This window comes from Simochromis diagramma, unplaced genomic scaffold (assembly GCF_900408965.1).
Source record: "Simochromis diagramma unplaced genomic scaffold, fSimDia1.1 OVJJ01000344.1, whole genome shotgun sequence".
Classification (NCBI taxonomy): Eukaryota; Metazoa; Chordata; class Actinopteri; order Cichliformes; family Cichlidae; genus Simochromis; species Simochromis diagramma.
This window is the reverse complement of record NW_024387375.1, coordinates 5,718,862-5,731,125: the sequence shown is the minus strand read 5'-3', so window position 1 is coordinate 5,731,125 and position 12,264 is coordinate 5,718,862.

The window sequence follows — 12,264 nt, the reverse complement described above, 5'->3', positions numbered from 1 at the left end:
TAGAAACACTCATTTTTAACACTCGACTTTAACTACTATCATTTTACACCTCAGAGTTACATTAAAAGAATGTGACTCTACTTAGAGTAAAATTAACTCTACTTTTGCAAGAAGACCACTAACACCAAAACATTTAACACTTTTGAAGTTGCTGTGTAGCGGAAAGACAGTGTAACTCCCTCCAAGTTGAAAAACGGACATAAGGCGTTCTTAATTTTTGCTGGCATTTATTGGACACATGTGCCACCAAAGATGCCGTGAGCACTGTACAAACAACATAAAATAATCAATTTTCACAGTAAGGCATTCTCACAGAGAATAAATAATAAAGTATATTTTTCAACAACATAAAAACATTCACAATTTGACTGTAGCTGTCGCATTGGAATGTGTTTATAAGGTGATTGTAATTTTCAAATGTGGATGTTTAAGCCGGTTCCTATGTTGTGTTGTCGCCACCTATTGGTGGACCCGAGTATGGCGCTTTGTGGTGCGCATGCTTTGGGCCAGTAGCGGTTTTTGATACGGGCGGCATGGGCAGTTGCCTGGGGCGGCATCGTGGTGAGGGGTGGCATCACAGGCAAAAAATTTAAAAATTGCTCGCTCTTATGCTGCTCCGATGCTCCGATTTCCGGGATGCGTACAAAGCCCTCCCCCGCGCCCCATTCGGCCAATCAGATCACCGCTCCATCCTGCTCCTGCCCGCCTACAGGCAGAAGCTGAAACAGGAAGCTCCAACCCGGAGGGCGGTGCACTGTTGGACGGACCAATCGGAGTCTGCGCTGCGGGACTGTTTTGATCACGCGGACTGGGAAATGTTTCACGTGGCTGCTAGGGACATTGATGAATACACAGACTCAGTCTGCGGATTTATCAGGAAATGCGTGGAAGATGTCGTCCCATCCAGAACAGTTAAATCCTTCCCAAATCAAAAACCCTGGATTAACGGAGATGTTTGCGCGGCACTGGCGGCACGGAGCACCGCCTTTGCCTCCGCGAACACATCGGACTACAAACACGCACATTACCAACTCCAGAAGACGATCAAAGCAGCCAAATGTGAGTACAGGGACAGGGTGGAGCAACAGTTTGACAACCCTCGGAGTATGTGGCAGGGACTAAACACGATCACAGACTTTAGAGGGAAAACCAGCACACCGCAGACCACGGCCTCTCTGTGTGAGGATCTAAACGTATTCTACGCTAGATTCGACACAGCGAACACCATGAGACCGGACAGTGTGCGCACCGCGGATGACGTCAGTGCGCACACTGTGTCTGAGGAGGATGTGCGGAGGTACTTCAGGAAGGTGAACGCACGCAAAGCTACTGGTCCGGACGGGATTCCCGGCCGCGTCCTCAAGTCATGCGCGGCTCAGCTGGCTGGAGTGTTCACGCACATCTTCAACCTTTCCCTCTCTCTGTCTGTAGTCCCAGAACTGCTTCAAAATGGCCACCATCGTCCCTGTACCCAAATCCTCCACCATCTCCTCATTGAACGACTGGCGACCTGTAGCCCTGACCCCCATCGTAAGCAAATGCTTCGAGAAGCTGGTCAGGGACTTCATCTGCTCTGCACTACCCGACTCACTGGACCCTCTACAGTTCGCATACCGCCACAACAGGTCCACTGATGATGCCATAGCCCTGACACTACATACTGCCCTGTCACACCTGGAGAAGAGAGACACGTATGTGAGAATGCTGTTTGTAGATTACAGCTCAGCATTCAATACCATCGTTCCCTCGAAGCTGGACAGGAAACTGCAGGATCTAGGACTGAGCAGCTCCCTCTGCAGCTGGATCCTTAGCTTCCTGTCTGACAGACGCCAAGTGGTCAGACTGGGCAGCATCACCTCATCCCCCATCACACTGAACACTGGTGCTCCACAGGGGTGTGTACTGAGCCCTCTCCTATACTCACTCTACACCTACGACTGCACAGCCACTAACAACTCCAACATCATTGTGAAGTTTGCGGACGACACTACAGTGGTGGGTCTTATCACCAATGGTGATGAGACAGCTTACAGGGAGGAGGTCAGCGCCCTGACCCACTGGTGTCAAGACAACCATCTCACCCTCAACGTCGCAAAGACAAAGGAGTTGATAGTGGACTTCCGGAGGTGCAGAGAAGTACACACCCCCATCACCATCAACGGCGCTGCTGTGGAGAGAGTGAGCAGCTTCCGGTTCCTTGGTGTACATCTGGCTGAGGATCTTACGTGGTCAGTACACACAAACAAAACAGTGAAGAAGGCGCAGCAGCGCCTCTTCTTTCTCAGGAGACTGAAAAGATTCGGCATGAGCCCCCGCATCCTCAGGACCTTCTATCACTGTGCCATTGAGAGCATCCTCACTGGATGCATCACCACCTGGTATGGCAACAGCACTGCCTACAACTGCAAAGCTCTCCAGCGAGTAGTGCGGTGCTCTGAACGGATAATTGGAGGTGAGCTTCCCTCCCTCCAAGACATCTACAGGAAGCGGTGCCTGAGGAAAGCGGGGAGGATCATCAAGGACTCCAGTCACCCCAGCCATAAACTGTTCAGACTACTTCCATCAGGAAGGAGGTTCTGCAGCATCCGGTCCCATACCAGCAGACTGAGAGACAGCTTTTTCCATCAGGCCATCAGACTGCTGAACACTTCATAGACACCTCACCTTCACTACTGGAACTTCAACATTATGCACTCCATACTGTACAGTAATGCCACTGTTTTGCACATGTCTCACTCGGTATATTTTATTTTATATATTTTATTTATTGTTTACTCTATTTAATTTGGAAAATATGTGTACACACACACACACACACACACGTAGAAAAATATTTAGTATACACATCCAGAAATGCATATACTATTATATATTGTACATATATTTATTAGTTTCAGATGTAGCCATTCTTGTATTTTGCTTGTTTACATTATTGTATTTTGCACAACTCTGTTGCTTGTGAAGCTCGCACACAAGAATTTCACTCACATGTGCTGTACCAATGTACCTGCACATGTGATGTGACAATAAAAGTGATTTGATTTTGATTTGATTTGATTTGATGTCATGCCAGCGCATATTGGGAATGGCATAGGCACCGATTGGTTTTATATCGCCCATTTGCTGGGAGTAAGGGCGCCATCCGTTTGTGAGGTGCGCCTGCTGCTTGCGGCACAGGGAGGAGAGAATGGGGCGGCGGGGACTTCTCTGGCTGGCTGGAGCAGCATCTAATAACCAACTCGCAAAATAAAACAAAATAAAAACAAACCAACAAACACGAAAACACGAGACATTATGATACAGACTTATAATTTGCACCAATGTTTTTTCAAAATTCTATACGTGAAAAGTGAGCGCGAGAGCCCTCGGTGCGCCTGCTTGCTGCTGAAGTCAAAGTAAACCTTATTGTCATCTCTACTACATACAGTACAGTATACAGAGAGACGAGATGATGACGCTCCAATTACAGCAGTGCAAGTAAACAAACAATATATATAAGAAGAGTAAGAAAATAAATATACACTTTAGGACCAGGGGTAAAGGTATCAATGACAATTTAAAATTTATAATTTACAGTTTGATGATGAAGTCTCACACACAACCTGTCAAAGGGGTGGGGGTGGGGGGCACTTCCAAATAGAGCATATTTCATGTATAATGTTGTACATCCAAGCCCATTATGTATTTATGATTAAAGAAGAGGAGGAGAAACGAGCAAAAGATACAGGTAAGCAGATGTGTCATTGCAACAAATGCCATGTTTCAATACTATACTGCTCCAGAGCTGAAACTGTTCTGGGCTAGGAGTGTGTCTGCAACTGGCCCGTGGCTGCACACAACTTACACATGGCCCACATACCGCAAAGAATGACAGCCCTTTGGTTGCTCAGACCAGGTTTTCCAGAGGTAATCCACACATGGGCCAGCAAAGGACCACCAGTGTGTCTGCAACTGGCCTTGTGCTGGCCAATGTGTGGGCCACCTTTGGCAAACCAGATCTGGGCCACCAGAGTGCAAAAAGTGCAGCCTTACCTAGTGTCCACCCTACTGTTACTCATTTTATATTAAGATTTAAAAATCTAGTCGGTATTGGTATGGCGAGTAACCTTCAGTAAAAGTAATAATTCATACAGCAATAGTACATTCATGTAGTTATAAAAAAGCACGATAATATAATAGGTAATCCAAAGTATTCAGAATATGTTACTGTCATTGAGTAACGGAACGGAACAAAATACATTTTGGGGCATGTATTCTGTAATCTGTAGTGGAATACATTTTAAAAGTAACCTTCCCAACACTGACAATAATTGGCTTCAATGTGATTTCACACCTAGTTGCAAACAGAGTACAGGATCAGACAAACAATAAGAATATAGAGAAACTCATGAAAACAGTAAAAGTAGCTTTTCCTTACCTCAGAAAGAGTAGGGCAAGAGCTTTTGTTAATGCAGTGACAGTGGGACAGCCATGTGAGCACAGCATAAGAATAACAAATGAGAGAGTTGAAGTGCCTAAACACAGCTCCATCCAAATCGAGTGTCGAGTGCAAGTCCCACCTTTCAAAGAAGATAGAACCCTCATCTTCGAGCCTTGTGAGAACCCACAGTGGCCTGAAGGACTCGAGTTCTGTGATACCCTTGTTTTAGTAAAGACTGGTATGACACAAAAATTGTCATTAGTGTACAAAATCCCATAGCCATGACATCACACTGCCAAGTAGGAATGTTATTGGAACTGTGCAGTCTGTTGCATCAATATATCCTGCTAATGTATTCAAAACTGTCTGTCTCCCTAGTGCATCAGTCCGTCCCATCCAGGCTAAGAGCTCAGGTGAGAACACACCTAAAAGTGAACAATGGGACCCACCTGTCGATTTGACTCATGTGAATGACCACCAGAGACAAGCTGATGTTAAGAGAGAGACAAGTCAGATGTTAAGAGAAGAATCAGAATCATTCTCTAAATCTGATAATGAGATAGGCTGTGTTAAAAACTTGCAAATGAACATTTCATTGAAAGATAATGAGCCAGTCACACGGACTTATCTCTCTGTACCAAAACCCTTGTATCAGGAAATGAAAAACTACCTACAGGACCTAATAGCTCAGGGGTGGGTGGAAAAATAAAACTCATCTTACTCTTCTCCGTTAGTCTGTGTGAGGCAGGATTGTGTCAGCAGAGGGAAGCAGGATAGACCCCGCAGATACCGCTGTTGTGACAGCTTTGAAAAACAATGGCCAGGTACTGTTGGTGAACTACAGTTCACTAAAAGCAATGTTGGGCCTATTAAGTTATTACAGACAATACATCAAGGATTTTGCCAGAATTGCAAATCCTCTGTATTTGTATGACTTGCTCAAGGGACCTGCAGATGGTGAAACCCAGTGAAACACAAGATTAAAGTGGCAAAGAAAGCGAAACAGGTGTAGTGTCCCTTTGAGTGGACCGACATGCACCAGTTAGCACTAGAGCAGTTGATATACTGTCTAACTCAGCCCCTGTTCTAGGCTTTCCAGAATTTTCACAGCCATTCACCCTTCACACTGATGCATCAAACCAGGGATTAGGTGCCGTGTTGTACCAAAAGCAGAATGGAAAGCTTTGTGTGATTGCGTATGGTTCCCGCACTTTAACTGGAGCTGAGAAGAATTACCATCTGTATTCAGGCAACTTAGAGTTTCTTGCTCTCAAGTGGGCTATCACAGAAAAATTCCGTGATTACCTATATTATGCACCATTCTTCACTGTGTACACCGACAATAATCCACTTACCTATGTACTGTCCACTGCCAAACTGAATGCAACAGGTTGTCGATGGGTAGCAGAACTGGCAGATTCCCACTTCACAATTAAATATCGCCCTGGTAAGGAAAATGTGGATGCAGAAAGCCTCTCAAGGATGCCAGTAGACATGGAAACATTTATGAATGAATGCACAGAGGAAATGGCATACGATGTAATAGGCAGTGTTGGGTAAGTTACTTTAAATTAGTAACTTAGTTACATTACTAGTTACTTCTATCAAAAGTAACTCAGTTACTTCAAGTTACTCGTTACTTTCAAAGTAACTAGTTACTAGGGAAAGTAACTTTGGTTTTACTCAGAATTCTCTTGTTAGTGTGTTGCTTTCCGTAACTGGATACCCCGCAAGATTGCCAGTCTTCTAGCTTGCTTACTTGCCACAAGTCCACTGTGCCACCTACCAACAGAAAGGAAAAGATAATGTGCATATTTCTACAAGAGAAATCCCATGCCTGGACCGTCGTTAACCGCCGCCATGATTCTAGCCTACGTCACAGTGTCATGTGCGCTTTTTACATCCAACACAAAAACTGCAGTTGTGGGGCTTTCGATTGTACTCAGAACTCGGAAATTCTGCCTTCTGAATAGGAAGATGTAGGTAACACCAGACTGCAGATGAGCTGCATACAGGGCTGGACTGGGACAAAAAATCGGCCGGGCGTTTTGACTATAGGAAAAATCATAAAGGCTTTGAATGAGAACAAACACTGTTGTGACAGTGATGTACACTGTTCTGATGGTATATATGTATCAATCTATCAATCATTTGTTGTAAGATTCAGATAATTACTTATTAAAAGCAACACATTTTAAACACATTTGAGAATAAGAAAGAAAAGCATTTCTTTGTGCCCCCCTTTCCCTGTTAATGCCCTACCTGGCCCCTGGCAAAACTTTGCTAGACCCGCCCCTGCACAGTTACCAGCAGCTGTCAGCTACATAGAAGAAGATCCTGGTGTTATTTGTCTCTCAGAAACAGTTCATAACTTCCCTTCAACTCATTCATGTCACCTAAAAGGTAAACCTGTTTCTCCATCACCTGTTCAGCTCTGATGATTCAGTAAGGACATCTCCTGATTTCATCTTCAGGTTTCCCTCTCACCAGATAACCAAACCATATCATGACCAGCAGCTTTTTTGCAGCTGTGGCTCCAGCAAACATCAGCTGATACTAGAAATTAATATTAAATAAATTCTAACAACAGCTGATCAAGCTTAAACGTGCTGCTGTTGTTTAGCGTGACCTCCACTGGTTTCTTCTTTCTGACACAAAGTGGGCGATAAACAAACAAGAGAGAAAAGCCGATCAGCTGATCATTGATCAGTTTCATGATTGAAGTAGAAACGGGAGAGGGAGGGGGAGAGAATGAGAGAAGAAGAGGCAGCTGCAGCGTAAAGACAGAATAATTCCAGCTTAGTGTCTTTTTCATTGTAGCTGAAGTACGGGACATACTGTGTTCCTTTTCACCTCAATACGAAACGCGTAATATTTTCTCTGAATACGAGACGATTCCGTTTTTATGGGACGGTTGGCAACTCTAATAATTTACCTTATGAACAAAATAAAGTTCAACATCAGTAACATCATAGCACCCTCCCAGCTGTATAGAAACTCTGTCATGCTAGCTAGTGGGCAGTACGAAAAGTCAGCATAACGAAAATAAACTAAACTTGGTTCATATCTGACCCAGATAGACTGCAGGTCATAACTTCTTACCTGAAGTTCAGTTCACCTGACACTTGGACCGGCGGCCGCTTCGGGTCTCTCCTCTTGCCTTCCCTTTCTCTCATCCACCTGCTGGCCTCCACCACTTGCTAATGTTACTGAATCTGTGGAAGCTCCGCGATAGCCACCACATGAAGTAACAAATAACGACCTTATCTAAATCCCAGTAACGATTAAAGCGTTCCTGATTTTGGCATAATAGCTAGTTACTGTGCTCGTTACCACAATAATGACGTAGTTACTGTAACGCGTTACTTAATAACGCGTTAGTCCCAACACTGGTAACTGGAGCAACCACACAGGCAGTGGAAAGGCAGGATGACTCCAATGTGTCATGGTCCATGGGTGTTTCAGTCAGGTGTTCAGCCATGGTCACAGATGTTTCCATCATTCCACTGACAAAAGGCCAGATCAAACAGGACCAGAGAAGTGATCCAACTATTGGACCTGTAATTCAGTGTAAACTAACACAGGAAAAACCATCACGTGCAGACAGCAAACAGTTGGTCCTACCAGAAATGCACAAAAGTACTGTAGTAAAGGAGCTACATGATGAAATGGGCCATCAAGGTGTAGAGAGAACATTGTCACTGATACGGGACCGGTTTTACTGGCCCTATATGCAGCGGGAAGTAGAGGATTATGTGACCAGAAGGTGTGTTTATGTCACGGGGTGGAGAGGGACAAGTTACCTAAGATATTTTTATTGTGCATGTTTGGTTGTGTTTTACTTTCTTTAATATTGTATAGTGTTGTATTCTTATGGGTTTTATTGCATGTTTTATGGTATTCATCGGTGACTTGTCCTGGAAAGTCTCCGCCCCTCCTTGATTATGAACCCGACACACCTGTGAGGTCCCGGAGGCCAATAAGAGTGATGGGAGACGAGAGAGAACAGACTGATGGTGGAGTGAGGACTGGGAGAGTGAACGGTATCAGGCGGTGGCGGCGGCCACAAGCCCAGACGGGCTGGTGCCGGTTGGTTTGCCACAGGAAAGCGGTGGCAGAGTTGAGAGCTCTGCCCATTCGGGAAACCGGAACAGAAACATTGATAGGGCGGCGAGACGCCGCCGGGTTTTCCCTTCTAAGGCGGCTAGAGTTGGCTAATGCAGGCACCAGCGCGGAGAGCACCAGCAGGAGGACCAGCGCGCAGAGGCACCAGCGTGCAGAGAGCGACAGTACCAGCGCAGAGAGCGACAGTACCAGTGGGGAGAGTGGAGACAGCACCAGCGGAGGCTACGAGACGGCTGCGCCGATTTCCAGTTTTAAAGAAGCGGCGGGCGGAGTTGAGAGCTCTGCCCACCCGGGGTAAGTCTCTGACTTATCCCTTTTTTATGAAGTAAACCTGTCTGGAAAGAATAGTGACTGCCGCTTCCTCTCCTTCTTCAGCATATCAGGACGTGAGTGCGAGAGGGAGGCGAGGACTCCGCTGGTTCCTTTGGTTATACCACTTGCTGGATTTCTTAGCTCCCTGGGACTTTTAGGTCGTGGCGCAGGCCACTGGACTTTTAATATTGTGTTTTATTGATTTTTATTGTGCTACCCCTTGGCCAAGGTTGTTTTAATTCATTTTACATTTTTAACTATTTAAATATAATAAATTATATTTTAATCATACAGTTTTTAATGTGTGCTTTCCCTTGGCGGCTCCACTGCTCAAATCCGTTTGGAGGAAGGTTTCCTTCCTTCGCACAAAACCCCTGTGGAAGTAAAACCAGCCTTCCGCCTCCGTTACATTTACATAAAACAGAAGAAGCCGTGTCATGAGAGCAGAGCACCACTGACTAATATTGTCACTACTCAACCATTTGAACTTGTCTCAATTGATTTCCTGCACCTTGACAAGTGCAAGGGGGGTTATGAATACATCCTTGTAGTCATTGACCATTTCACATGCTTCGCCCAAGCATATGCCAGAACTTCCAAATCAGGTAAAATTGCTGCAGACAAAATCTTTAATGACTATGCTTTAAGATTTGGCTTTCCAGCACGAATACCTCACCTGCGCCAGCTCTCTATAGCCTTGGAGTTCAGCCATTCACTGACCCAGGCTAAGGAGGCAGTCAAAGGCCGGGAGCTGGCCCAATTCACCCTCATCTCCTCATCCACACCGCCTCACGCCCCCGCAGCGTACGGAGCTTTCTACAGCCCCGCTGCAGCAGCTGCAGACGTAGCATCGGACTCCTTCCTCCCTCACGTCTGGTTCCAACCACCCGGTCGGAGGGTGAGGGGCCAGTCACCGTTGCTCCAACACCCTCCGTTTTCTCTGCCAGTCCTATTTCTAAGAGAAAGCTGTCATTGCTGTCCCTCACCGCAATCGTGTCCAGGTCCTGCTCTGAAGAGCTGGACGTGGTGAGTGAACAGAACAGTTTTCACCCGGCTTCTTCCATGCTGGGATTATTAAGCTCAGAGCCAGTGAATCAAGACTCAGTTAACTTTTTGACCGTTAACTCAGAGTCTGTAAGGATAGAAACTCATGATCCTAAGATGGCTGACTCTGAGGTTGCTTTTTGGGACTCTGAGTATTCTAATGGATGGCTTCGGTAGTACTAATTAATAGTGAGCTTTCAGATGTAGATTACATGTGTGAATCTGTTATGGAATTTTATGACTTGGACAATCATAATCTCACTCAGGACATTAAAAATGCTGTTCAAAAGACAATTTCTCCTACTGCTTAACTAAACATGGACAGTTCAATTTTCCAGCCAAATTCCATCTATGCTTTTCAGGCTACACCTCATGAGACTGTTGTTGGTGTTGCTTTACCCATCAGTTACGCAGCTTACCAGCCAGTTCATTCTGAGGCTGCCTGTGAAAAACCTCATGTTTTCATAACCTGTCCTGAGTTAAAAATCACAAGCCCAGAGTATTCATTCAAGTTTGTGTTGCTGATTGTGAACTCTTCACTGTACATTCTGTGACTGTCCAGGTTAAGAGCAACAAGGTGTCTGCTGTTAACAAGCTGGCAAAAGCACTTGGTTTGAACACTGCAGAGTTGGTTGCTCAAGTTAAAGTTTTAGTTCCACGATCATGTCTGCATAACTCGCGCCATGCTTTTCAGCCAGTAGTCCTGGAAACTATGTGTGCAACTTCCCAGGCTGCGTTTGGTAAGACTGTGTTTAATGTTGATTCACACCCTGTTTATTCAGACACTGCTTGTATGAATTCCCATCAAGCCACGTCTGCTAGGGGTTCAGGGGAACCCAGCCAGCATCACGCCTCGTCAGCTGGGGGTCCTGGAGGACCCAGAAAGCACATCCTCGTGTCCGCTGACGACTTTGGGGAGTCTGTTCAGCCACCACCTACTCCACCATCTGCAACTACCACATCGTCGCCTGCAGCGTCTGGTTCCGCAGCTGCCATGCTGCCGTCTGGTCCCGCCTCGTCTGGTCCTGCAGTTGCTACAGTGCCATCTGATGCAGCTCGGCTTGTACCACCTCGCCTTCACCGGCCACTTTCCAGGCCACCAGCTAGATGTCATCGCCGTCGAGGGCGGTCCCCTGAACGGGTTCGTCGCCACCGCTGGCTTCGCGGCCGGCCTCCGGACCTGCTCTGTCGGCCTCCTGAAATGTTGTGCCACGGCCTCCAGATCTATGTGTTTTTGGGTCTTGACACCTATCCTGTTTGGGACTGTTCTGTGCTCCTGTGCGTTTTGTGGACGTTTTGTTTTGGACTCAAAATGATGTACAAAAGATATAATGGGCCTTAAAGAGTTCATTAAGGGCTCCTACTGAACCTGTCACTTTACATGGAAGTATATGCTTTTCAATCACAATGAAGAAGGCATGAATGGTGTTTCTTGTGGGTCCCTAGCAAGAAGGTAGGGCTGACTGCTTCAGGTGATGTTGTCTAAATGCTGTTTCCAGCCTACAACAACACATTAAACAGCAGTATTTACAGATTATCCTCTGACAGTAGATTAGATCACATCACTGTGATCTTTAGATCACTACATAACAATGGAGGTGATGGAAGGTATATTTTAAACAGCATACCTATAGGAATTTGATGAGGTTATTAACAGCTTGACAGGCAGACATATTTCTCTTTCGCCCTTGTGAAGATGGTGGTAGCAGATGTAGCAGCAGCAAGATAGCAGACATGTCACTGTCCTAGCCTAGCCTAATTTTCATCCTCCCTCTTGGTAGCATTTTCCATAAATTTGATCTTCATTTTCACTGTTTTGCCAATGACACCCAGTTATATTTCAGGCCTGATTCCTCCCTCCCACCTTATTCTCTTACAGAATGCTTATCCAAATTAAAATCCTGGTTCAGCTCTAATTTCCTTAAGTGTAATGAGAATAAAACTGAAATCCTCCTTATTCCCACATAGCAAAACCGGTATGGCCCGTATATGGCCCACACAATGTGCTCACACTTGGCCCGCATACCACAAGGAATGACGGCCCTTTGGTGACCCATATCTGGTTTGCCAGAGGTGGCCCACATATTGGGCAGCACAAGACAAGTTGCAGACACACTGGTGGTCCTGTGCTGGCCCATGTGTGGATTACCTCTGTGATATGTGGGCCATGTGTAAGCTGTGTGCAGCCACGGGCCAGTTACAGACACACTGCTGGCCCAGAAAAGTTACAGCTCTGGCCCCAGATGTTAGCCTAATGTGAACCTTAATCAAGCCATCTAATAACAAAATGTGCATAATAGTGCAAAAGTAACATGACGAAACTCTTTTCAGACAGTGAATGGACTGATTCTTATATAGTACTT